The 27,776-nt window shown below is 39.8% G+C and overlaps 1 protein-coding gene across 5 annotated transcripts in view; it reads right to left on the bottom strand.

Moving 5' to 3' along the window:
- FAM135B (family with sequence similarity 135 member B) overlaps positions 1-27,776 on the bottom strand; it is a 261,734-nt gene that overhangs the window by 143,235 nt on the left and 90,723 nt on the right. The window contains exon 2 of one of the 5 annotated variants that reach the window (XM_072034284.1): positions 5,378-5,473. The exons of the other annotated variants lie outside the window; for them this stretch is intronic. The gene's annotated coding sequence lies outside the window, so the exon portion shown is untranslated. The remainder of the gene's footprint in view (positions 1-5,377; positions 5,474-27,776) is intronic. 5 annotated transcript variants of the gene reach the window in all.

Below are 27,776 nucleotides of genomic sequence, written 5' to 3'. Positions count from 1 at the left end.
TGAAGGTCTGAGATAAGCATTAAGCTGTAGCTTTCTGATAAGTCTCTGTGCTGAATACTGACTAGTAATTTTCCAACTGACTGGCTTATTACACTGATTATTTTAAACTATGTTTTATTTCTGGTTGTCCTTTCAAACACTACCAGTTTCAAAAATAGCTATTCCAGAGTTAAAATGTTGTTGTTTTTTCATCCACCCTCCTGAAAACCAAGCATTACAGATGTTGACTGTCGAATGACAAGAATGGGACACAGGATTTATGCAGTATTTGTAATATATGTCTATAGCTGCTAAGCTATCCATCTGATATACCTCCAAGGTAAGAAACTCTACAGCTTAGTGCCAGGATATAATTTTGGAGTAGTGAAGGTAAACTCTTCTAAACTCTTCTAAAAAGTGAAGGTAAAATGGTATTATTGTACCAAATGCATGTAATTCTCAGCCTGCCTATTTATTTTTTCCGTTTAAACAGGTGTGAGACTAATCCTTTCTGGCTTTGCCTTTCTGCACAGCCTGAAGGAATTGTATACTGTTTATAGGGCACGTATATCACATATTCGCCTGGTAATGTGTGTGATAGTCTTGTCTGAGCATATAGCATCAAAGGAAGGCAGACTGTGTGGGGGATGAGAAAATCACACAACACCAAGTGATACTCTGACAAGGTATTCAGCCTTGAGGAGAGTGCTAATTGGAAGAATTACCTCTGGATAAATCTGCATATTGTGCTCAGACATATTTCCCTAGACCAAAAGCTCAGGATCAAAGGAAACTGTGCTTTTGAAGACACCAGTTTAAAGAGACTTGTGAATGGGTGGCCAGACAGTTCAGATCAGGACCAATATTTTCAAAGACAGAAAGAATGGGATGAGGCTAAGGTTAGCTGGGATGAATGAAAAATTAAAGATTAAATACATGGAAATACACATGCAGGTCTTCACTACATATACTTTTTATTTTTCATGCTTTGTACTTTTTCATAGCAAATGTGGAAAAAATATCTCGGGACAAAAAGAGAAAAAAAAAAGTTTCTGTAGCTTAATTTCCTTTACAGATCACCAGAATGAAAGGGGAAATAGCTGCCACACCATGTTAGACATCCATCCACGCCACCAAAAAAAGAGTGGCTCAGAGCATACCAGTCTACATCTGAAGGCTAGAGGGACTGAGCCCCTACCAGCCAGGCCTGGCACCTCAGGACACATCTGACAATCACTAGAAGTGGTCTCTGACACACCTGCTCATCACGACACTTAGCAAGGTTCAAAGAAAAATTACTCAGAGCCGTTGGCAATATGCTTCAATGAAAAAGCTACAAAACAAGACAAAACAGCTGCAGAAATCCCAGATGGAGAAAACACAAGTGCTTCAAATGATGCACCGAGTTTTCACTGCCACACAACGTAGCTCTTTAAAAGAAGCTAATCACAACCCTTCAAAATCCAGGGCATGTGAAGGACCTCTGACTACCCCTTACTCACTTATCTCCATGGGGAATAACCTCAGGATATAAATAGAGAATTAGATGGTAAAAATAATACTGAAGTGAAAGCATTGAAAACACAATAGGGACTGTTGCCAGAATCAAAGTATCATCAATTTGATAATAAGCAGTTTAAAGAAAAATGCAGAGGTTATCCTTGGTAAGTCTTTAGTACATTGGTTCTTCTAAAATTTTTAATTTTTTAAAAAATTTTTTTAAGTTAAACCCTTTGTATTTTCCAAGAGACTTAAGACACAAGTAAATCTCTATAGAAAGCTAGAAAAAAAAATACAGGGGAAGTGTTTTGGCCATATGCTTGTGTAAAAGCAGTGCCCATGACCAGTCTTGTCACTTCCAGAGCAATGAATTGCTTTGTAAGGCACTGCCATCATCACTGATTGTACTGCGCTGTCCTACAGGCACTGATTTTATCAGTCAGGTCACTGCTTTGAAAGTCTGTCCTTCCAACAAGAGTTGGTGTCCTAGCAAAAGACAATCAATTTCATTTGTCATTTTACTTGTAGCAAGGAGACACTAACTGAAAATCAGAATCCTTTATACAAATAAAGCCCTATAAAAATCTATATATTTAAATACTGGAGTGTTCTTTTAAAGGAAGACTTGATTTTTAACTCTGAATTTCATTGTTTTTTCTAAAGATAACTTCTGAATTGGAGATTTTTCAGCATATGATACTGGTTAAACTACAATGGCTTTATTTATCTTTATCCTCCATTGCTCTCAGCAATCTTTTTGACTCATAGTGGTTGTGCTAATGACGTTTTAGAGATAGCCAACTGACCGAGCCCTCTGACAGCAGGTAAGTATTGGTTATGTACCACACACACTCAATTATTACACATCTTGAAGCTAAAAAGGAGTCTGAAAATTTACCTGCTGAGGCAGCAGTCAGCATCAACCCAACCAAAGGGAGGAGATAAAGGTGAGACAGGGACAGGGCTGGGTGGAAATAAGGACAGGACACTGCATACTCTGACAGTCTATGAACTTTCTAGCATTTGTGCAATTACCTCTGAATGAAAAATAAACCAGACATTTATTTACTGCTTTCACAATTCTTGTGCATCTCTGTCACAGAAGCCAGAGGGAAAAAAACACACACACACACAAACACACACACTAAGGACAAAAGAACAAAACACCATGTGATAAAGGGCAATGACTCATAAACCTAGAAACATATGTTTAGGAGAATAAAGCTGCCTCTCAGAAAACACAGAACATACTATCTCCAGGATGGAAGAATAGAACTGTCTTCCTTACTGCCTTTAAAGCGTCTTTTACTTTATTGTGATTTTTTTCAGAAACTGGTATTTGTTGCTAACTCTGCATTCTGTCTGTCTCTCTCTCTTTCACTTTTTTTTTTTTTTCATTTGAAGAGTTCCTTGATCAAATGTTTAGAATATAGCCATAAACCCACTGTAAGTTAACATTATTCTCCTCTCCACAAATGCCTTCTGTAAAAATCTAAGTAAGGGACAAGGTAACTCAGGAAAAGGAAGATTATAAACAAAATCTCATTACAAGTAAGTTCTAAAACAGTAGCAGAAGTTAACATTAGACCAAGTCTCTTTTTTTCATTTTTGTTTAATTAAATTGCTCCATTGTTCACCTTCATGTAGCTGAAAAGGATCACAGCTCTTAATGCAACAATTGCATCTCAGTAGCCTCTTCTGAGCATACATGAATCGCTTGAGTCAAAGCAGTCACAAGTGTCAGTAAGATCTTTCACTATAGCATTGTCAGCAACTGTTCTCCAGTTCACAGTACCCATCGCTTTTTTCTGCCAGAACATCTGTGAAATGGCAGAGATGACCTTCAGCAAAACAATGATTTCAAAAGGTAACACCTCATTTTGTTAAAATAAACAGAGCTGGCAATTCTCTTCCAAGATTGTGTGTGATAGCAAGACATCTCCTTTAGACTTTTAAAAAGAACCAATCTAAATACAATATGAAAATATAACAGGAAATGACAAGGCTTGTTTAGCAAAGCTGTTAAATAAGTAATTACAATACTTCATATTTTAACCCTGTACGTTTTGAGGAGGGGGAGTAAGAGAGCAGCATGGTGGTGTTTATCTAGCCGTAAGTATGAAACCACCATACTTGGTCCAAATCACTGACATAATAGGAACTAGGACCTGATGAGCATTGTATTTTTTAGACTAGTTAGGATAAAGGTGGCCTTCTTTTTCATTCAGGATGCTTCTTATTTTCATTAAACAATTTGTTTTGTTTCCCCAACACTACTAAGGCTAAATAATTACTGGAATGTGAAGTTTTTACTCAACTTCTTATAAAACTTCGTTCCTGGCACATTACTGTCAACCCGGGGACAACCATTGATGGTTATGGTTTTACATCAGAAAAGTGATTCAAGCATGAGTTTATGCCCCCTCTGACATCTTGAATTAGTAAACTTCATTTTACTATAGCACAGTCAACAAGGTAGAGCATTTACCCTAGGTAAAGGGAAGCCAATGAAACATGTGAGCCCTCAAGAGATGCCTTTTGCCACAGCTTTAACGGTAACAAAAAAGTGCTGCCTGGTCTCCCACATTCATGCGCAAACACTGCAACAGATTGATAAAACATCCACACTGAATGAGATGCAGACGGTGTCTTACTCAATATATGGCCTCACTCAACAATATGTTATTAAGTTGAAAGTGAAGAATATATGCAATAAAATCTGCATAGATGATGCACATACCGAATTTAGAACCCAACCATAATGTTCATTAATTTGTTCTCGAACACACTTGCAAAAAAACAAAACTTTTGGGTCACTGCCTGTTTGTGATTTTTTTTTCTGTTTATTTTGGTATGTATTATCATTTAGGACTCTGATGTCAAGTCTCCCACAGAAAACGTGTTATTCTTATCCATGAGAAACCTTCTAATGTTCTGTTTAGACATGGAACTATCAGGAATTACTTTGTAAGATCTCCAGTTTTTACAATGATCTCACATTAACTAGAATGGCTTACAGAATGAGATAGTATCACAGCATAAACTAGCAATAATCCCTTGCAGCTATTCTGCCAAGGTTTTTAGTTTTCCAGTCTATTGCAGTCCTTTGAATTGTTTTCTTCAATATGTCAGCAAAAGCAGAGATTTGTGTTACGGGTAAAAACAAATGCAAGGTACATGATGTTAACCAAATATAGCCATTAAACATATATTATTTTTTTTTCACCACATAAGCATTTAGTCTGGTTCAAAATGTTAAAGACTAATTTGTTTTTATGCTGCAGAGAGCTAACTTAGTTTGGATGCAAGCCCTGAAAATAATATTCCAATATTTAAAAAAAAAAACAAAAAAACATATACCAAGTGTGCGGTTTAATATTCTTGGGAAAATCAATATCCACAATTTTGTCAGATGCATTAGACATATGTTCATAAACAGTGCAACATCATGAATCACTTTTGCCAAGGTTCGTTGATTTCTACCACCAAAATGTTATGAGTTAGAGATGCAGAAGACAGATAATAAATGATCCTTAAAAAATGACTCATAACCCAAAGAGTATTCAAAGGGGAGCAAATAAGAAAGGAGCCGTTTTATTTATGTTTGTTTAGTTGCTGTTTTTTCACTTACAAGCTATGCTATGTCTTTTGCCAGCTGGAATTCACAAAGTAGCAGTGGTACCTAGTTCATTGGCTCACATAGAAGAGCAGGGTAAATACTTGTTCAACCCTCAGCAACATAATTAGAGTATTATGAGGAAAAAACAGGTGCATCTCATAGTCAAGAACCTTCAATATCAATATCTTCAAATACATGGGTCACATAGTCATGGGTATAAAAAGTGTGCAGCCCAAGGATCCAAGGGGAGTCATTTAGGAAAACAAGCCAACAACTCACTTCAATTTCTCTCGTGTTTTTTCTGTGTGACCAATCCACACTGAAGAATTTCAATCCACGCAGGAGAATTTGTGCAGGTCAGCAAATCCACGAAAGCTGAAAAGCAATGGTCTAGATTACACCCTTCATAGATTGTTCATTTCAAGGGTGTTTAGATGGAGGAACAAATCTACTAGGGAAAAACAAAAATACCAGGTTGTGCCAGAGGATTTGTATGGCAGAACTGAACCAGGGCCAGAATAAATGTCAGGTGCCAGTAGGCTGCTCTTATGAGATATAAAGCCTTTGAGCTATTAGACAGGATTAAATGTGAACACAGCTGTGCAAATTTAGGTCAGATCACTCGACAAAAAGAATGAAGATCAACCTCGATTTGTCCTCTGTAAGCACGTGCCTGTCAGGACACCAGATCTGAGTTCAGCTCAGCACAAATCACTATCTGCTTGCACAGTTAATAATAATAACCTGCTGTTGGTATTGTGCATAAAATGAAACAGCAGGGAAAATTCAGGCAACAGAGCAGGGAGGGCAAAACAGAAGGAAAAAGGAGATAATAAAAACTTTCCCCTGGACTAGCTTCCCACTGCTGCATAATCCTCTCCTCATCATACCTCTCCTGCCTCTTCCTTCCCCACCTTGTGTCTCTTCTTTGCAACTTCCAAAAGAAAAAGAGGTTTTAAAGCTTTATGCACAACTCAGAGCCCCAAATCCAAACTCCTAAGAACATCATCATCATCAATCTTCAGCAGTTCCCACTGTTCACCTGAATCTTTTTTCTTTTTCATATTCTTTCCACCCCAGAATTCCTTTTGTGCCTTTTAGAACCATAAAATACAAGAAAAAACAGTAATTGAAGTATTTGAAGCCTGATTAGGACACTTAGGCACTTATCCATCATTCTCATGCTTGAGTATGGTCCTCTATTTAATAAAAGAAGCTATGTTCTTCTCGGTCTGAGTTCTTTTATTGGTTTAAACAGGAAATTAGAGCTCTTTCAGACACAGACCATATATTATTCTCCTGTACTTGTAAAACAGCCAAAAAGATTTATTTATTTTTAAGTTCTACTCAAGTTCATACGTGACTGTTCTCCAAATTGTATGGGCATAGGTCTATATACCAAGTCCTTGGGAGTATATCAGGATGTTTGACCTCATTCAAATCTTAGCAACACCTACAGGACAGATCTGTCTTCTAAAGAGGCCACATCTGAGAGGACAAACACGCTGACTGAGATTCTCCTTGGAAAAAAATCCATAATCATGTGCTATAGGGCAGGAAAGGTGATGTAAGGAGCTGGATGAGAAGCATCCTCTTGTTGAGCTATTGAGCCATGTGGCTGCCTGATGCATGAGTCAAGGAACTATCTTGAGGACAAACTGTTATGTCAATAGAGCTATTTCCAAAGAATCCAAGTGCGTAACAGAGCTTCTTGAATGTCACCACAATGCTACTGACAGTCTTGTATGGAAAGGCTAATGAATTATGTGTTCCTTGGCACTGTTCTGACTGCATTTCCATTTCTGGTCATGAAAAAAATTCATGCTACTGTCTAAATGAGCTGTAAACTCAGTTGTCCTTGTCAGATTTTAAATGCTTATATTGCATTTTACCTTATCAAATTCACTCTAGAGTTTCACTTGGAAAGTTATTGTCCCCTTCATATGTTCTAAGGACATCTAAGTAAGATATAAGAGCAAGTAACTCCTCTGCAAACTGAAAAAGAAAGACTCATTGCAGAAAGGGTGGAGCTGAGTAAGACAGCCTGATCTGCTCCCTGCATAACAACTAGTCCCACCAAGAAAAGGGAATGAGTGATAGCAGTAGAAGGCTCTCTTCTGAGAGGTACAGAGGCACCCATCTTCCAACTCAATCCGCTCTTGAGAGAAATATGGTGCTTACCAGGGACTCCTGTAAGGGATGTCACCAAGAAACTGCCAGGCCTTGTGCAGCCTAAGGACTATTATCCACTGCTGCTGTTTCATGTGGGGACTAATGATGCAGCCAGGAGCAGTGTAAGGGGGTTCAAGAAGGATTATACAGAGACCTGAGAGCTTCAGTAAAGGACTCAGGAGTGCAGGTACTTTTTTCATCAATTCTCCTGGTCAAAGGGAAGGGGATAAAAAGGACCAGTCAAAGCTGGAAAGTCAACAAATGGTTACAGGACTGGTGCCACGGAGAGGGGTTAAGATATTTAGAACTCATTCTCACCAACATGGAGGCTGAGGTATTCAATGACTTTTTTTGCCTCGGTCTTCACCAGCAACAGCTCTGTCCACATAGCTTGGGCCCCAGGAGGCAAAGGCTCTTATTTTTAAAATGAGAGAAAAGGAAGACCCAGGGAACTACAGGCCAGTCAGTCTCACCTCTGTGCCTAGCAAGGTCATCCTGGGAACTCTGCAAAGGCACATTGAAAATAAGGACATGGTTAGTGACAACCAACATGGCTTCACTGAGGGCAGATAAGCCTGACAAATCTGGTGGCCTTCTATGATGGAGTTACAGCATGATTAGATAGGGGAAGAGAAACTGACATCATCTGCCTGGACCTGTGCAAAGCATTTGACAATGTCTCCCATGATATCCTCATCTCTAAATTAAAGAGACATGGATTTAATGGATGGACCACTCGTTGGGTAAAGAATTGGCTGGATGGTCGCACTCAAAATCTTGTGGTCAACATCTCAATGTCCAGGTGGAGATCAGTAATGAATGGTGTTCCGCAGGGGTCAGTACTGGGACCAGCACTATTTAACAGCTTTATCAGTGACATGGACAGTGGGATTGAGTGCACTCTCAGCAAGTTTGACGATGACACCAGGCTGTGCTTGACATGCTGCAGGGAAGGGATGCCATCCAGAAGGACTTTGACAGGCTTGAGAGGTGTGAACCTCATGAGGTTCAACAAGACCAAGTGCAAGGTCCTGCACCCGGGTCAGGGCAATCCCAAGCACAAAAACAGGCTGGGTGAGAAAAGCAAAAGGTATGAGTCTGCATAGATACACTAATAGCATGTATTTAAAAAGAGGAAGATAAAGGATCCCAGGAAATAAGAGGGGTCTCTATGCTGGTGAATCTATAGGTATTTGAAAAGTCAGGTTCTCATAAAGCCTGTTTTTATGTCTTGATTGCTTGATCTAAGGTCTGATCAAATAAAGGCTCTTAACACAACCTTCTTTTATTTAATTAACTTCTCTGAAATTACTAACAAGGTAAACATTGACACCTGTCTTGAGGTTTCCCATGGAATCAGGAATTATTGATGCTTATAAGGAGCTTTGAATTGCATATTTGCATTGCTGGACCAAAAGACAACAGCACAGCAGGCAGTGCCATGGTCTCACACACTGAGCAAAGCAAGAGCATTGAAAGGTTGGCAAGCAGTTACAGATCAGATTGTTGCCACCAAAAATGCTCACAGGCTGGGAGAGTGGTGGGAGAAGATAAATATGGTGGAGAGAGAATTGAACAGAGAGGGACCATGGGAGGAGCATCAGAAGTATGGTCCTGGTACAGCTGTAAGGGGGAATACTTTCAGTACAGGCATTAGTACAGCACAATATTTTACTTTCAGGCTCACCAAAAAAAAAAAATAAATAAATAAAATTGTCTTTTTTTATAGCCATCCACAGTTTTAAAATATTCAACAGATTTCATGAGAACTTTGAAACATGTATTCCAAAGGACATTCAGCACTGTAGAAATAAAAATCTGTAGGCTAGTTTCCATCACAATAGTTCTTTGGACAGGCAGTAACTATCAAACTGGAATATGGTAGAGGAGGAACAGGTGCTGGTTGAGAGCATCATGATATAAATATATGCAATAAAATATGCAGAGCCATAATCAGAATGTTGACTTGTTTTAAGTGCTTGGGGCCATGTTGATATAAATAACTGCACCAGGTTTTGCTGTAGAGCAAGAGCTAAATTAAGTGGTTTACAAACAGAGGAAAAGGTTGATTTATTTGTCACGGCACTACTTGATCTCTGACAAAGAAGAAAAGGGCCAAGTGAGCCACTGCTATACATGGGACTAACAAAACAGGGCCTGAAATACAGCTGCTGAATAAGCTGCCGACTAGGCTAGCAGAGTCTATCAAAACAACAGAAAACCATTTATTTCTCAAATTGAGGCCAGCATCTTGGTAAACTTCACCAGAAGGATGGCTCTCTGCAGCTAGGCTGTAATTTTTCCTGGAGACCTTGGATCTTATTCCAGTCTCTCAGTGCAGCTGTCCCTCAAGCTTTGCCTGACAAATCTTCTCTCGCACTGTAAGCACATTGCTCAGTCATCTCATGGAGCTAATGACCCTTCTCAAATCCATAAGGGTTTGTAAGATGGATGCTGAGCTCTTGTGTTTCGATTGGAGAAGGAGTTGGATTTCCCTTTGAAGAGCTAGGGGCACTGGTAACCCATCACATGGTGTGAATCAGTTAATTCTCCAAAGCATCTAAGTGTTGTGTTTGTAAGTTGTTTTCCTTAACACACTTACTTGAGTGGGTGCACAGTGAACAGTGCCTGAAGAGGAAGGAGATAACAAGATAAAGCTAACCAACTCTAGGCTGTTAATTTCCCTGAAATCCTCCTTTCCTGTGCCCAATTACTTTTAGACAAGGAAGTCACAGGGGGCAACACAGACAGGAAGATTTCTAGAAGGGCAGCAATTGATCTGCCAGTACCTCCATCCTGCCATGCCCCCCTGGTGTCACTTGAAGTTCTGCTTTCCTAGCAATACAAAGGGGAAATTAAAATTGCAGCTGCTCAGCAATACTCATTTGTGACCAAGGAATGACCTGTCATGGAGGGAAGAAGGTTAAACTGGAAAATGGGTTAAACTGGCTGGGAGCAGGAAGGCCAGGGACGGAAAGACTTCGTGTAAGCAGTAAATTTTCCCTGATGATGAGGTAAGAAAGGCTTCATCACTGTCATGCAGCAATCCTGGAATGCACGGGCTCAGGAGCCACCTTTGTTGAGCAGAACTGGTGCTGGAGCATGAACCAAAAACTGGGCTGAGGGGCCTGATACTGATGCTTACAGAACTGGTGCAGGTGCAAGTGGAAGAATTGGGCAGCAACGTATCTTGGCAGCCTCCCTGTAGATCTGCTTATGGTGGTGGGACTCTGTCCAATGCATTGTTCATTTCATCTTTTTATATTTAAGCACGAACGTGTGTTTAACTCGCCTCAAGGGGTACAATAAAAATTCCCCAACAATTGATTAAGTGTGAGCAGACTCGGTGCCCATGGCATGCTGCAGATATACGTAAACCAGCAATAAACTGCACGTTTCTGATGCAGATAGCAGTCTGGTGATAGCAGCATGGCATGCAGAGCAGGAAAACGCGCTCTTTTTCTGCAGTGTTTTTTCAGCCTGTAATGAACTACATACTGCCACAATTTACATTGGCACCAGTGTCCAAATGAGCTGGTTTCAAACAATCAAGGCCCTATACACTGAAATTATAGGGACTGCCATTCAGACATAGTCCTCAGCTTGCAAGGGTCTTAGCAGATGGCAGCAGGAGATGCTTCTTGCCAAAATCAGACAGAACTGTGTTGCTAACAGCTCTACACCCAGGCAAGAATCTCCCGCTGAGGCGTGGGCAGTGAAGAAACTTTCCCCTTTCAAATGGGGCTTCTGAGGTCATGCTGCTTTTTAAAGGGGGTTCACTACACTAGTGGCTGGCTGAGATCAGAGCTGTTCTTCAGCACACACCAGGTCCCTACAGTTTGTCAGTTTCTGTTCTGTATACAGTTTCTGTCTAAGGACAGAAAGTTGAATATGACTCTTTCACAGAATCACAGAATGGCTGAGGTTGAAAGGTTGGGAAAAAAAAAAAGAAAAAAAAAGTATAAATTTACTTGGAAAAAGAAATAATGAAATCAAAAGGTTTCCTGCTAGACCTTTTCATTGTGTGGGATAATCACAGCAAAATGAAGTGAATCACCCAGCACCATGTACTCACTGAGACCAAACTGCAGCCAGCAAAAGTATCCTTTCTATTTATCTGATCCTATTTCACTAATGGAATGCAGTTCCCGGAACAAGCATATCTTGATGAAAATATATATCACCGCAAATATCTTGTACAGCATTGTGGTTGCAGAATCACAAACCAAGCTACTGTGCTGAAAAACAAAACAAACCAGCTCCTTGTACTCCAGGCCAGGAATTTAGTAAGAAAAGAACACGTAGTCAGAGCAAGAGAGGTTATCTGTGGGCAGAGGAAATTTCATTGCCCAAGCAGAAAATGGGACAGCAGTATGGATTAAGCAATTCTTATTCAGAGCAGGAATCTAGCAAACACGGAGAAGCAGCTAAGTTTTTTAGTTTTATGCCAAACTGAATGACAATACTATTCCTCTGGCACACTGTGACTTGCCAGGTCGTTTGCTTACTGGTTTGAATTACCATGTCATTCTGAAAGTCATTGACATTACTTCTAAGTAGCTGAATTTGCTGCAGAGGACAAGCCTCCACATCCTGACCCTGATAAATTTTTGAGCTCCTTCTATTTGCACACCACATGGAGAACATTCAAGATCTCTTAAGAATGAAGACTCATCTTAAGAGAGGCGCTAACAGCTTCTGGAGCAAGATGAGACATGGATGCAGGGCACAGATCAAGCATCAACAATAAAACAAGCAAAGGGTTTTTCCTCAGTCTCCAAATAAGAAGGTGAGGTGTACATGAAATTGAAGTCAAGAGGATGCAGTTATCCATAAAGTTGTAAGCAAAAATATGTACATCAACATCTAAGTAAAAGTCCCCATCATGTGAGTATTCATTTTCAGGCATGTTTAGCACAGATGTCTGCACTGTTCCTGCTGATTTTTCATAGCCTGATTCTTGGTAACAGATGAATCATTCCTGGTGTCCCATAATCAAAAACTTAATTCCCATTGTTTTTAATTCTTATACAACACAATGAAAATTTATGGCACACGAAACCCATGGAACTCATAGAACTCATTCCACCTTTAGTGACTGCATCTCTTTTGGTTGTAATGGGAGCTTAAACACTTCGACCTATAGATATATTGTGTGCACTAACACCTAAATGTAGGTGTCTCACTGTGGGAATGCATTCCATTCTCAAAGTGAAACTCATCTCACCTATTCTAGGTATTTACATTGTCTATAGCTACATATGGGTTGCTTGTCTAGCAAAGTGAAGAAAAAAAGCAGCAGGCACATTTAGAAAGAGATTCCTTTGACCCATTTTTCTACATCCATTTTACACTGAAATGAGTCACACCCTTTATCTCCACAGACTAGCAGGAGAGTCTCAGTGTTCGTCTCTGGTGTACACTTCTTAAAGATAGATGAGAAATCCCACTTCTGTGAAAGTGGGTAGAGATCAAGAACCAGACACCTGCCTCTCAGAAATATCACTAAACATCTATACCTATCTTTAGGTACCTAAGATGCATTTGAAACTGAAAATTTTAGATTGATACATCTCACTGCTCTCCAAAACAAACACACAAAAAACACACTACTTCAAGGCATCTAAATGGAACTTTAAACTACAGACAGTATGCTTCAAACAGAACAATAAATAAAAGGCTTTAAAAATTGACCCAAAACTTTGATGTAGGGGCTTCATGTATGAATATCAGTTCATAGAATCACAAAATGGCTTGGGCTGGAAGGGACCTTAAAGGTCATCTAGTTCCAATGCTCCTGACATGGGCAGGGACACCTTCCACCAGACTAGGTTGCCCAAAGCTCCATCCAGCCTGGCCTTGGGCACCTTCAGGGATGGGGCGTCCATAGCTTCTCTGGGCAACCTGTGCCAGTGCCTCACCACTCTCATAGTAAAGAGATATCTAATCTAAATCTTCACTTTTTATTTTATTTATTTTTTTTAGTTTTTAGTTTAAAACCATTACCCCATGTCCTACCATTATCTGCCTGTGGGGAAAAAAAAAAAAAAAAAAAAAGTCACTCCATCTTTTTATAAGACCTCTTTAAGTATTGATATCAATGATGTCTCTCCACCACGGCTTTCTCTTCTTCAGGCTAAACAACCCCAACTCTCTCAGCCTGTATTCACAGGAGAGGTGCTCCTGCCCTCTGACCATCTTCATGGCCCTCCTCTGGACCCTCTCTAACAGCCCCATGTCCTTCTTGTGCAGGAGGCCCCAGCCCTGGATGCAAAACTCCATGTGTTGCCTCACAAGGGCAGAGCAGAGGGGGACAATCCCCTCCCTCCCCTGCTGCCCACCCCTCTGGTGATGCAGCCCAGGATGCAGTTGGCCTTCTGGGCTGCAAGCACACACTGCTGGCTCATGTTGAGCCTTTGGTCCACCAGAACGCCCAAGTCCTTCTCTGCAGGGCTGCTCTCAATTTATTCTCCCAGTCTGTGCTCATGTCTGGGATTGCCCTGACCCAGGTGCAGCACCTTGCACTTGGACTTGTTGAACCTCATGAGGTTCATGTGGGCCCACTTTTCCAGCCTGTCCAGGTCCCTTTGGATGGCATCCCTTCTTTCTGTTGTATCAACTGCACCACTCAGCTCAATCACTAACAGTAATTTTAAATAGAACTTTGTTTTTTGTCTTTATATTTTACTATTTTCCAGTGACTCCATGGAAAGGAAAGATAAGATTAAATAACAGCAAAAAAAAGTGCAACAGGCATTGTATTATGAAATTAAGCCCTGTCCACTCACAAGCAGAAATGCCACTGCCCCTCGGATAACTCCCAATTTAGGGAATTACATTTACTGGCTAATAAATTTTCTATGGCCATATTGCCTTTTTCAATCCTATTTCTAGTTTTGTCGCTATAAAATAGTTGCTTTCTTCAGCTTACAGAAATAAATGAAATATGTGCATGCTGGAGAGCATTTTGGTGTTCCTCTGGGTTACAGAAATGTGAATTATTGTTAGAACAAAGTAACAAAGCAGCAAGTCACTTCTTCCCCAGGAGTGATGGCCTGTCATTCTGGACAAGAAAATATAAGGGCTTATTTCTCTAACTCAAGTTATCATCATCAAGATCAGTTTTCAGTGCCTCACAAGATCCCTCTCTTTAAAAAAGCTGTAAAGCTCAAAAAAGTGTGATATTAAAGTGCAAAGCCTCAACCAGGCCTTTGGAGTTTTAATCACAATCTTGAACTTGTTGTATTGAGTAAACATTCATCACGGATTTCAGATTTCATCCACCTATTAGCAACCAGACATCCATAAAATGCAATTCTCACGCAACATTGAGAATTAGGAAAACAGACAGAACACACAACTATGGCAGGCACATGATTTCATCAGGCTGAAAATAGCAAATTGTGAAATGTTCTGTTCTCCTGCACTTGAATAAATATCACTATGAACCAACCAAAGACAGGCAACCCAAGCTATTCACAACTTCTGTCATAAGGAAAACGCAGTTGTGTTTCCACAATGTCCTCACTGCAGACACAGAAGATGGCAGAGCATTTCCGGAGTGTGTTTTGTGCTTCAGAGCAGCCAAGCGACATGCAGGCGCCCCAAAAATAAAATAAATGGTGGGCCAGAATTTCATGAAATATACATTTCACCTGGTCTAGAATCATGCCCTGATCCTGCAAAGGAGAGTCCATGTTGGCTGAGTCAGAGTCCTGTTTGCAGGATTTGTTGCAGGAGGAGCATGTTTCACGCTGCTCCAGCACTTTTTACTTTGTGTTTATATGCAGAAACATGCCATCTGTGTGTCTTCTGAGATAAAATCTTGGCAGCAAAGACAACATCACACACTGAGTAATAGCCCAGTGATTCCTGGAATATATTGATTGCAGTAAGAGTAACGATGTTGGGTAAAATTCTGGTCACACTGTCGTCAACAGAATAGCTTCTTACTCTGTCGATGAGTGTTAAACACCTATTCATGGAGATCAGAAAAATGAGAAAATAGAAAGCACTATATCCCTCTTCCTACTCCAAAATTGCATTTGAGGTCACTGTTAAGATGTTATCAACAACAACACCGTGTGCACTAGAGAGCGCAAAAGACTCTTAATTTAGTGATCTAGCTTCTCACATAAATCTGATGTTGAGCATCTGAAGTATCATGTGAACTCTGACACTATATCTGCTAAATTCAAAAGCAGCTTCAGTACTGCAGAAGCAAAATCTTTGCAAGTTAAATAATACGTTTAACGTCACACACACCCTTCTGGTACAGTGTAGACTTTGACATTTACCTCCCTTTCCAGACTTCTCTCCTTTAGATAGAACAACTTGCAACGATTTGTGTTGGAATTGGTTTCTTTGTTTGTTTTTCAGAATAGTGAAAACACGTTTCTACTTGCATGGACGAAGTAATGATATACTCAGACATAAAATGAATTACACTGAGATCTGTTCATTGCACATAATCTTATTTCATGCACATGCTAAACCATAAAAAAAATTGTCTGTCTGTGCTATTAAAAAATTGCTTAAATTCTGCAGTTCCCTTGTGAAACATTCTGAGTTTGGCCGTCAATAAAACTTGCTCCAGGAAAGGTCCCGCTCCCATCCAAAGCAATAAAATGGCTATTCTGAAAAATTTTGTATATGACTACATGTCACTGTTCAGATCAGAAGGTACAAATAACTCTGAATATTACAAAGAGTGCTCTCACGAATCTGTCAAGCTGAATGGGTTTGTGGGTTGATACTGTACAAAGAACATTAATTATCAAACAGCAGGTAATCTGAACAACAAGATATCTGCAATATTTCTCATCATAGTCAGATGTTCAGCCAGTGCATGTTAGTACAGGTTTACTGAGATCAAGAGGTTTTTGCCTACTTACACCATGGGAGGATATTTCTCACTATCTTTAAAATAACTTGTCCTTCTCTGTTCTTGTATAATAACGCATTATTTCTGCAGCCGAGGCTTCTGCAAAACATGATTTCTGTGTCAGAGGGATAAAAATATTCCTGACACAACAGTGGATTTCATTTAGAAAAGCATCAGAAGATTCATAATTTGAGCTGGAATTTATTATTGATCCTTTCAGCTCAATGCAAATTTGAAATGGTGATCTGAAACAAATAATACACTTTCCTCAGCCAAATCTGTACAGCAGCATTAAGAAAAGATCAAAACAATTCTAAAATTAAGCTCTAGATTTTAAAAACATTTCATAGCTCCATTATCAGACATATAGAAGAAAAAGGGGGCAGGAATCTGTTTATGGTAAGAAGTTGTAAAACTTGCACTTTCTTCCTTTTGCTTTGTATTTCTCCAATATGATTGCCGTTTATGTTCTGAAAGAACCTGTCTGAAGCAGAAGACCCATTTTAATAAGCCCCATAGACACAGAGTAACAATACGTAATTAACCCTTGGAACTTAGTAAAATGCCAATTTAAGTCTGAAACAACCTCTTTTGAAGTAAAATCAACTTGATTCAGCTTCTGTTCTATCCCAATTGCTGCGCCTATAGAATCATCTGTAAAGAAAATGAACTCCAATTTGTTTTCTATGGCATCTTTTGGCATACCAAAAAGCTCAGAATTCTCAGACATTTAAAATCCAGAAGCACAAAATGGCTCAAGTATTTAAAGCCCTGCTATGACAAAGCTAAGGTCATGAACCAGCCTTTTCTTCCTGTAATTCTTCTACTCCATCCAGTGCCTACTCCAAGGTTTTACTGACAAAGATACCTTAATACCTGCAATTCTGTACAAGTACTGACCAACACCATTTTGGCTGGGCTGAGCATCTTTGTTCCCATTTTTCTTCTGAATGGGACAAGGCAGCTTCAAAACATACATATTGATGAAGTCCTTTTGAGTGGCCAGTCCATAGGGCAAAACTTCACCCCAAATGCAGTGGCTAAGAGTACTTTCATCCCAAATCTAAAATGCTGGTTGAAAAGTCTGTAGGGGAAAAGGGTTTGAGGGACTAAAAGTAGCGCCCTAAAGATCAGAGGAGAGACGCTTAAACATAGTCAGCACAGCTACTGGTATATCTCCCCACCTTACACCTTATCTGGTTCAACACTGCAATTCCTACATTTAAATTCCTGGCTTTGAATTTGACAATTTTATCTTGATGCTCTAAAAGATCCTTGTCTGTTACTTTCAGCCTTCAAGCAGAAGCTTCTCTGCTGGGGCACAGGCTGCAGAAGTTGTGTGTGCTGTGAGTATTCAAAATGCTTCTTTAGCAAAAGACTGCTTTCATCAATATTTCAGCTAATAAGCTGCTCTCTGAACTACAGATTATCTCCCATCTTTCCTCTCCTTGGCTAGAGGGGCAAAACTTTCCCAAAGAGGGAGAGGGGAAACACGAGTGTGACAGCATCCTTAATCTTCACAGATCTAACTGCAATAATTCATCTGTCAGGGACCTCATCATCTGAAATTCCATCATTTCAGAAGCCAACAAAAATCTTCTCTGGTGTCCTTTATTTTCAAACTCTCTAAATGCGGGTATTTTAAAAGAAAAATCATCTATATGGAGAGAGTAGGACTTTCCTGGGGAGTCTCATTTTTGGCAGCAGGCACAGTTAGCAAGCTGCAGCCAGAACTTTCAGTCTTTGAACACCTCATTTACGACATGGTCTTTCTCTGAAATAAGCCTTTTAGTGATGTTACAGCTGCTAAAGTTGTAATTCTACAGAACCAGCACATCACAGACTCCCTCTGAAATCACCAGCTATTTCGGAGGTATAAAAGAACACATTGGATTTCAGTGGGAATTCAGCACGCTGGAAAGCTCGTGAGAAGCCTGCTTTTTAACAAACAGGTTTTCAAAGAGTCTGCTTTTACAAGGCTAGCCTGTGAGCTGCTGGCTAAGCAGCCAGGTGCTAAAGCTGATTCCAGGTAGAGCAGGTCTTAAAAATTGCAAAGATGCTATACAAAAATAAGACGGGGAGAGTAGGAAAACTGAAGAAGGGAAAAATTTGTTTCCATGCTTCAGAGAATGTTGGAACCTGGCTAACATGATTCTGGGATATGTCAGTACCAACTAACCATGTGTGGCCTCTTCTGAGTAAACCTGTGAACATTTATGCATAAAGACCCTCGTATGGAACACCGTATTTCATTACTGTTCCTAATAGCAGGGAAAATACATCAGTGGCAAAACTTAGTAGTTGTACAAAGCCCATCGTATGGAAACTTTAGCAGTGCTTCATCTCCGTACTCCCCTGGGTTACATTATCATCTTTATAACTATGTGTAGGCAGTGAAATGTTTGCTAAGAGAAAATCAGGAGAAAAGTGGAGAACAGAGCCCCAGTGCCACAAGCACATTCATAAACAATCAAACTAAAAGTCCCTCTAGGCCTACAGTGTATTTTTAGAGACCACGAGAGACAAAACAAGCACAGAGCCCCCCTCCTCCTTACACATCCTTCCAGCCCTCTGCAGTCACACCCTGGCTCCGAGTTGCTTACTCTCCAAGCTGAATATGGTCTACAGCCTCTGTCTTTGTAGAAACTCTTCCATCCTTGTGATAACTCTTGCCCTGCTCTCTACATTTTTTTGAAACAGAAAAGACAGAAATCTAAACCATATTTAAGGTGCATATGTACTGTTGATGGCATACGATACAATGGTGTAACAAATTTCTGGGTTTGTTCATTGTTAGTTTCCTAATTGCTGCTTTCAATAATTTCTCACTGTCTTTTCAGTATCTCTTTATGCCCTAAGAAAATACCTTAAACCCTTCCTTTCATCTACCCATTTCAGTTTTGAGGATTGTCTTCCTTGGGTATTTTTCAACAGATACAGAAATTCTGCTTCTACAGAAAAGTTCATGTAGGCTTCACTTGACTTTCACTGAAATCAAGGACAAAGTGAATGTTAAAAACAGCTTGCATTTTGGTGGTTACCATGTCAAACCAGGTGTCAAGCAGAAGGTGAATCCTCCTCTCTTTTATCACAAAGAAGATGACAGAGAAATCGGTCTACAGCTGGGGAGTTCAGATCAGGCAGAGGATGATACTACAGTGATAACAGCAACAATAACAAAGTATAATCGTCTTTTCAAATCTATAGGTAAGTACCTTTCTAAGAGCCATTTAAAGGATTATCCTGAAATCCTCAATATCAGCATGCATGTCCGTTAATCCAGAGTTGGGAGAAGCCCGCAAGCAAAAAAAGGAAAAGAACCACCAAATAAACAAGCAAAACAGAATGTACGGGCACATCTGTGAGCACATATGCACACACAGGGACATCCATCTCCTCTCTGCTCGCAGAGCAAAACGACTTCACCTCTCACCCTATTTGAACCAACAAAAGCAAATCCGATCTGAAAAGCATTCAGCAGTAGGAGTATAAAAATGATAATTGAAAGTTTATTACTTAACGCTTGGCAAAGCTATTTCCCATGGCAATTTGATAAATACCTTGACTTTTCTGCTCATCATAACCTCAGACGTTTATTGCCTCATTTACTATAACAAACGTTCAGTTATCTGCCGACTACCCAGCCTATATTTAACAGACTGTACAGCAAAAATGGTGCTACGGTAGAAAAAAGCCAAAGGATGAGACTGGAGGATCAGGGGGTGGGAGAGACAAAGATTTCCAGAGCACTGCATCCATCTTACACAAGAAAAGCACCCTAATTTAAGCAGAAATCCTGCTTCTACAGGCTCAGGAAAGCAGTGTTTTTGTCCTTTCTGATGATGGAGTCTCTCGTCAGCCTTTCCCAGCTGCTGGAAGAGCAAAGACACACATCTCCACCAAATTCCTAGAGCAGCCAGAAGAAAGGCAAGTCATATGGACTGCTGAAATGAAGTATGTATTGCTTTATTTACTACAAGCCAGTTATTGCTTAGACAAGGTCATCATAGGCAGCAGGGCTTTGCAATCAGAAAGAATTAGGGACAAAAAAAAAAAAAAAAAAATTCCACTTTGTGAGTGGATTGTAAACCTCTACAGCAGTGGGAGTTTTATGGCCAAAAGGATAAACAGCCCTTGTAGCACCCCACTGCACTCCTTTTGGTTGATGTGGGCTGACACCGCCGGCGGCTCGCGCTCTCTCTGCTGCAATGAATTGCTTGGAGGCATGGGGCTGTGTGGAGTGGAGCCATGTTAGAACAGGACAGGTCTTTCCTCCTGCATGCAGGTACCAGGGCAAGTGTGTCTGCAGTGCTGACAGTATTTTTGAGGAGAGAGGGAAACGTAGCCCAATGCTCACTTGAGAACAAGGGGGAAAATGCTGCCCCAAAGGATGGAGCTACTGCATTCTCCACATCTGGAGATGTTTGAGTTTTCATCTAAGGAAGAAGAGTGGAACAAAATCCAAAACCATTTAAAAAGAACCTGGAATTTCCAACAGAAAGTGGATAAAGTGAATGTGAAGGAAAAAAATGCACAGAAGTAGAAAACCTTATCAGTCTTTTTGTTTTCATTGTCTCCTCTGGTGCTTACATATTTCCAGCAGCTGAGGAAAGATCAAAGCACCCCAAATAGACCAATGGATTATAATGTCCTATGGAGCCAGTATTAGAAGTTTGTTCTTTGGTCTGCATTTCTCTGATATTATTCTAATTAGCTGTATTATGATGGTGGTGCCTGGAGGCTCAATTATTTCATTTCACCAGGGATCATTGCAGTATTAATTTTTAATCTGTACGCTTTAAATATTTACCAAAGTTGTTAAGAACCTGCAACGAGATGCCAAGACCCTTCTTATCAAGAGGGGGGACTCAACTGTTTTTAGCAAAGTCCTGCTTGTTTTACTGCTCAGACAAAATCTGAAACTTAAAGGGAAATATTGACCTGTCTTACTTTGTAATAACTCTCCAAACTGAAAGCATTTGTGATGTCTTTTACTTACACATTTAACCTGGAGATGTTTTCTGCCAAAGACTTAATTGCTTCAGTCATAAACTCCACATCCTGGATTAAGAGGAGGGAGAATGGTAAAGGGAGATGGTAAAAATGTGATTTATTTCTAAATATTTGTCTATTTTCTTAAAATTCTAGATCTCAGACATAAATGGATATAGAAATTTTCATCTTTTGCTACAAAAGGCAAAACAGGAAAAAATAAAGCCATATGCATTCTAATTCCCAAAGCTTTAAAGGAAAATCTCTAAAACCACAGAATGATTTAATTCTGAAGGTCAAAATCAAGGTGATAAATAACAGAAATGGTTGTGTGCATACATGTATATGTTTTGATCAGAGGCCAAAAGACCAGAGAGGCTGTGGGCTCTCCATCCTTGGAGATACTCAAAGCTCAGTTTAACAAGGTCCTGAGCAGCCTAACCTAACTTTAAAGGTGGCTCTGCTTTAAGTGGGGATTTGGACTAGAACTTCTAGAAGCCATCCTAAATTAGTCTCTGATTCCATGTATATAAATGATAAATGATCATTTCTCAATAAATGGAGAACCTGCAATGGAATTATGAACCATGGAATACAGCTCCAGGAAGAAGTCCCTCTTGGTCAGTCCTTTGTGTAGGACCAAGTTTCTCTGTTTATTTAGAAATGCAAGAAGAGAAAGCAACAGATGCAAGGGTCCCCCGTGAATGGGGACACTTAGCAATCTCCCTGGTCATGCTGTTCATAGACTAGATCGCAAACAAAAGCAATATTAGGTCACTTTCAGAATTAAAGGTTGGTTATGTATCAGAATTGTTGTCAAATTTTGACATTTCACATGGAAGATTTTCAGTACAAGAATACTGGGAGGATTGTGTTTTGTTTTGGTTTTTGTTTTGTTTTTTTCCTGCATTTTTTCTTCTCTTTCTCTCCCCCTTTCCTACACCCACTCTCCTCCCGCTCACCACCCCACCCCACCTCCAACAGCAAGAGAAGTACAGAATCTGTTGTGGGTTTTTGTTGTGGTTTGTTTTGGAATGAAAAGAAACTTCTGATACTCCATTTTTTAAAATAGATGATTTGGACATTGCTGATGTGTTTTAGTATGTTTCAGTTCTGGTGTGTGTGTGTGTGTTTTTTCCTCAAAGCAAAATTTCATCACAATCAACACCTTCTTGTACAATTACTACCTTTTTTTGACAAAAACAGCATTTCCTGATATGAAAATATTTCATCACAATTTCTTCCTCCAGTATGAGCTGTGATATTTGTTCAGCACAGCGTATTCCCTGCACAGCAACTGTGATATCATTGTGCCGCAGGCACTAAATGAACATGAAAATAAACTAAGGACAAGATGCTCATCTGGCATCTAGTGGAGATACAGGGAAGTCAATGGAGCTATGCTCAATTACACTTACAAAGGGTCAAACCTGCACCATTATGTATAAGATTTGTGGTGACATTTCAAGACCAGTTGTCTTAATCTGTTAAAGAACTCGTGTCTTGACCCTTCACAAGAATGACTTCTCACCTTCCTAACAGCTCTGTGGAGTCAGATACCTCGCTCGCTTCCCTCTCTGCTTACCTAAGTATCTCTGAACATATGCTATTTTAACATCAACATCCTCAATCTAATTTATTAGGCTTGCTTGGCTCACAGATGAGGAGTTAGGCAAGTGTGATAGGACTGGGTATTCAACAATTGAAAATAAGTGGTTCTTCATGGTACCAGCCTCTCTGTTATCCTGACTGATATAGGCAAAGTCATTAAGCTGCCCCTCCTGTCAGAAGCTATGGTTCTTTTACAAATGTATTCTAATGGGCATCACTCAGTGCACCCAAGATTTACACAAAAGGCAGCTTAAATCCTTGACATTAAGTGCTGCCTTTCTTTTCTGGGAGGGGAAAAAAAAAAAAAAAAAAAAGGAACTTCTGTACAATATTTTCCATTCACTGAGAAATGAATAAACAAAGAATCACTTTATGTATGAGAGAATGTTGATGAAATCAGCCAAATTATTTTGCTTAGATGACAATGGACATAAGCTTTAGCAAAAGAAATTATGATCATATGTAAGGAAAATATTTTTTACTACATGAGTGGTTGCACACTGGAAAGTTGCCCAGAGAGGTGGTAGAATATCCATCCAGCATATTTAAAACTCAGCAAGACGTGGCCTCGTGGACTTGATCAACCTGACAAAGGCAGATCTGCCTAGAGCAGGGATAGGACTAGATCATCTCCAGAGGTCTCTTCCAACCAAAATTAGTCCATAAATATGTGACCAAGTTTTGCAGTCCTGTGCAGTCATGTCGTGACAAGCAGCTTAATCTAATCATGATGCCTGCTAAAGCTTGCTGTAAACCTACAGCATAAGGATGATCCTCCCAAGAGATATAGCTAAATCAGGGCATTTTAGACTACACATCTGTGTTGTTACTACTGGAGGATAAATGGGAGGAGGACACCACGAAGGGACATATTTTCTGGGCATATGTAGGGAAAGACATCAAATGCAAAGAAAGTCATCAACAGAGCTATTGTGGCCCTGTCTTTAGGAGCAATAATATTTTGGAGCAAAAATTCAACACGTAACTCAACAGTCACAACTGTAAGAAAAAAAAATCTTCTAGTGCTATTACAAGGGCTATCAGATCCACCTCCATGATGTCCTTTCCTCATAGCCCAGGACTCTGCAAAGTTGAGATCACAGTCTAAGAACAATCAGTCAAACTAAAGGAGCTGTAGGTAGTATCTCAAGAGGGAGGTAGGTGGAAACTCTGCAGCGCTATGAGCTTTAATAGCAGGCCCCTGGCAAATGCCTACGCAGAGTTGCTCACAACTGTGAGACTCACAGCTTGTACCGACCCACCCAAATCATTTCTTGCTTGGGTGCAGAAGAATAACTGAAGCAGTGCACACACAGAAAGCAGGGGGAGGAAAGGGGGGAAGCCCAGGGTGGGGATGAGCTGCAGCTCTGTAGATTCATGGTACCCATTTCGTTCCTTGCCTTGAGTTGCCCACGTCAACTTGGGGACAATTTGGGCTGCAAGACTAGGAGTGGGAGAAATGGGATTGAAAGACCCAGTGACATTGAGACATTGGGATAAATGACATTGGGATAAGGCAGGCTTTGAGAAAGAGATTGCCAGGACTGCAATCATAAATGTATACCTGCACTCACACAGCATAGCAATATGTGAATCAGCAACTAGTCAGACAGGGTCAGCCCTATCCAAAAAGCTTCATCACGGTAAAATCACTTTGTGTTTACATTTTGAACCTGTTTTTAAGCATATTTAAGCTATTTTAAGCATATTGAGAGATGGTGAAAGCTGAATATGCTGAATAGTAGCTGCCATCTCATTACTTGGTAGAACTCTGTTTTAAAACCGTAGGGGAGGATTAGCTACTGTACATGCCCTGGAATCAAAACAAAACAAAGAGTAAATGTGTTAAATAGAAATTTACTGTTTCCTCCACTGCTAACATCCATAGGTTGGCTTTTGCAACAGAAGGATCAACACCTTTTTCCTGTGTTCTCTCTAACAATTGTGTTGTGAAATAGCTGAACATGGAGACATATCCTAAAGGAGGATGAATGGGAAGACTTAGAAGAGGGTGCAAGTTCACTGGCTGGGTGAAATAAAGATCAGCTTAAACTACAATGTTGTTCTTTTCATCACCCTAACCTTCCTCAAAATAAATGAATATAAATAGCAAAATATATGATTATTATAAAAAAAAGGAACATTTTTCTCTTCTGATAGGCAATTTTATTAAAAGCAAAACTTATCTTAATATAAAAAAAAAGGACAGAAGAAAAAGAGATCAGTGTCCCTCCTTGTCCCAGTGGCTAGGTCACTTGTGAGAGGCAAAGTGCTGACTTTCATATTCTACTTCTTCCCTAACTACAGCAGGTAGCCCAGTACTCACCATCCTCACGGTTCTGTAATTGGGGGAAATTCTAGAATGCCTCATCCTGGCTTTCCCCCAGTGGACATGTTCCAATGTGTATAAATAACCAAAAATTTGATTACACAGAGAAAATTTCTCTTCAAGTGGGGTTTAAAGAATCGGAGGGCATGCAAGAGACATTGGCTCCAACCCCATTCTCATTAGCGCTTAATTTTTAAAATACAAAATAGGAAAATTTAAATAAATCAAGAAAGACCCATTCTAAAACAGAAAACCCTCTGCATCACTGGCAGAGCTCTCTCCTGGGAAACGGGAGATTCAGTTCTACTTTGGGTAGTCTTCTCTAGCAATCAAACCACCCAAACAGAGGACTTTAAATTCCTAAAATCTCATGGATGGCACTTGAGCCTTGATGTTACTTAACTCCAGAAGTGGGAGGAGGCGGGGGGTTGCAGCTGCGGCAGCACTGCAGGCGAATCAGAGATTTTCTGAAGTCTCTTTGCTCACCTCTTCTTTAAAGAGCTTCTGAACACCTGCAGCTCCCATTAGCTGCAATTTGTGGAAGCCCAGCTCATCTGGAAATCAGCCCCTATGCCCACAAAACAAAGTACATTAAAATAAAACACACTGGTACTTTAACATCAGCAAGTCACTAATAATCTAAGTAACTAATAATTACCGAAAAACACCTGTAAACAGCCCGCCTGGAAGTCTTGTTAGTGAAGTATGCATGTGCCACGCAAGCAAATGCCTAACCCTTTCAACACCTCATTTAGCTCAATACATTATCTGCACATCTGCTTTTTCAGATAGCTATTAAATAAATAATATTTGTGGTACATCCTCTTTTTGAAACAACCCACCAATTCAGAACCCACTCCCATCCCACTGTATAATTTTTCTGCCAGGAAGAGCCTGAAATGCCAATATAGCTGCTTTAGGAGCCATTCAGTGTTGCTAAGAGGACATCAACACAATTGTTAGCCAGCAGTGGTCATGGCAGAGATTAACATTTCAATGGATTTTTCATAGTCTAAATTGCAGGAACAATAGAAACTAATTTGTTTTATTGTAAAAATCTCCCATTAGTAGTTCAAAGTCATTTAGCCGGTTGAACTGGTATTTATTCTAAACACACGCACCAATGATCTATTTCTGTGCAGTCAGCGTATCACCATTGCTCTCATTTAATAAATAAAAGATGATTTTTACAACAGAGCACAACCAGGCATTCTCATTAGTGCAGGTATTTAACTAAACAACAAATGTATGGTCACGTAAACTCTAACGTACACAAGGCTACTGTATGTGCAGAAAACCAGTATGTTACATAAATTTCCATTTCAACTAATGTGCACCTTCATGTGACAAATTTTGATACTGCTTTAAGGAGCAAGCTCTGCAATTTCATGTGTGTACAGTAAAGCATTTATTCATTTAACTGAGTTGAAAGCATCTGTGATGTGGTCAAGAGGCAATAACCTTCTCCTAGGATTTTTAAGTGTACTGCTGCTTTCATATCAACAGTCATCACTGGACATTAAATTGATAAGAGCTGCAGACTGCAGAACAAAGTGTTGAACTTGTCTTTTTTTTCACATAGAGTAAATATCTTGTGGCTCACCAATATGTGAAGGCTTCTCTTTTAATATTGTCATGATCTATGATATAAAAACTTTCTGCTTAGTTAATTACTCACATTGCACCCTAGTGGGAGAGCGTTTATTTAAAAATAGCTTTTTAGAAAAGAGAAAAGACAAAAAAAAAAATCTTTACTTAAAAAAGCGGAGAAGGATAATAGAAAACTAAAAATGCAGGTGTTGTCTGACATATGGATGATTTCTCCACCCATGAATTTAGATCTATAATCTGCAGTCAGCTACTGCATAATATTATCACAGAGGTCAAATGGGAGCAAAGCAAATCTGAGCAGGATATGAAGGCCAAGCTGGATGGGGCTTGGAGCAATATGATTTAGTGGGAAGTATCCCTGCCCATGGCATGCGGGGTGGAACTAGGTGATCTTTAAGGTCCCTTCCAATCCAAACCATTCTGTGATTGTATGAATCTGAGAATGTACACAGTCTCAAAATCATCTATAAGAAAATGTCTACTGCATGCCCAGCCTAAACAAACTACTATCACACAATGAATGTACCACACCATATCTGAAGATTTTAGAGGAATTGGCTCTAGTCCTTTAAACTTTTCCCTTACATCTGAACATGATTTTTTGAAGGAAAATAGATGCTAGTCATCCACTTCAAAATCCCAAGACCAGCAACCTATGACAGTGGATTATGGGAAACACAAACATTGGCCCAGCTTGAGCTGCAGCAGGAAGATATGAGAAATAATATCTTCCTTATACCCTTAGTACACATGAAAATTGACTTTAGGAGCCATACCTTGTTGGCCTGCACATGCATTGAGCAACCTAGGTCAATGGAATTATTTACAGGATGAGAAAAAGTTGTTTCTCTTGTTTCCCATGCTAAAATCCTCTCTCAACCCTAAAGAAGTTTTGTCCCTTGTTTTGATGTGTTATGCAAGACTAGAAAACTTCAAGGTAAATTCCTTCCATTTTGCAGCTTGTTTTGTATGCAAAAAAAAAAAAAAAAAAAAAACACCAAAAAACAATATTCAGCCATAGACTGCATCTGATCTAACAACCTCAAAACTAATAATCCACTACTGATGCTTCAGTAAGT

Source organism: Anas platyrhynchos, chromosome 2 (genome assembly GCF_047663525.1).
Source record: "Anas platyrhynchos isolate ZD024472 breed Pekin duck chromosome 2, IASCAAS_PekinDuck_T2T, whole genome shotgun sequence".
NCBI classification, from domain to species: domain Eukaryota; kingdom Metazoa; phylum Chordata; class Aves; order Anseriformes; family Anatidae; genus Anas; species Anas platyrhynchos.
This window is presented reverse-complemented; position numbering and strand designations above follow the sequence as displayed.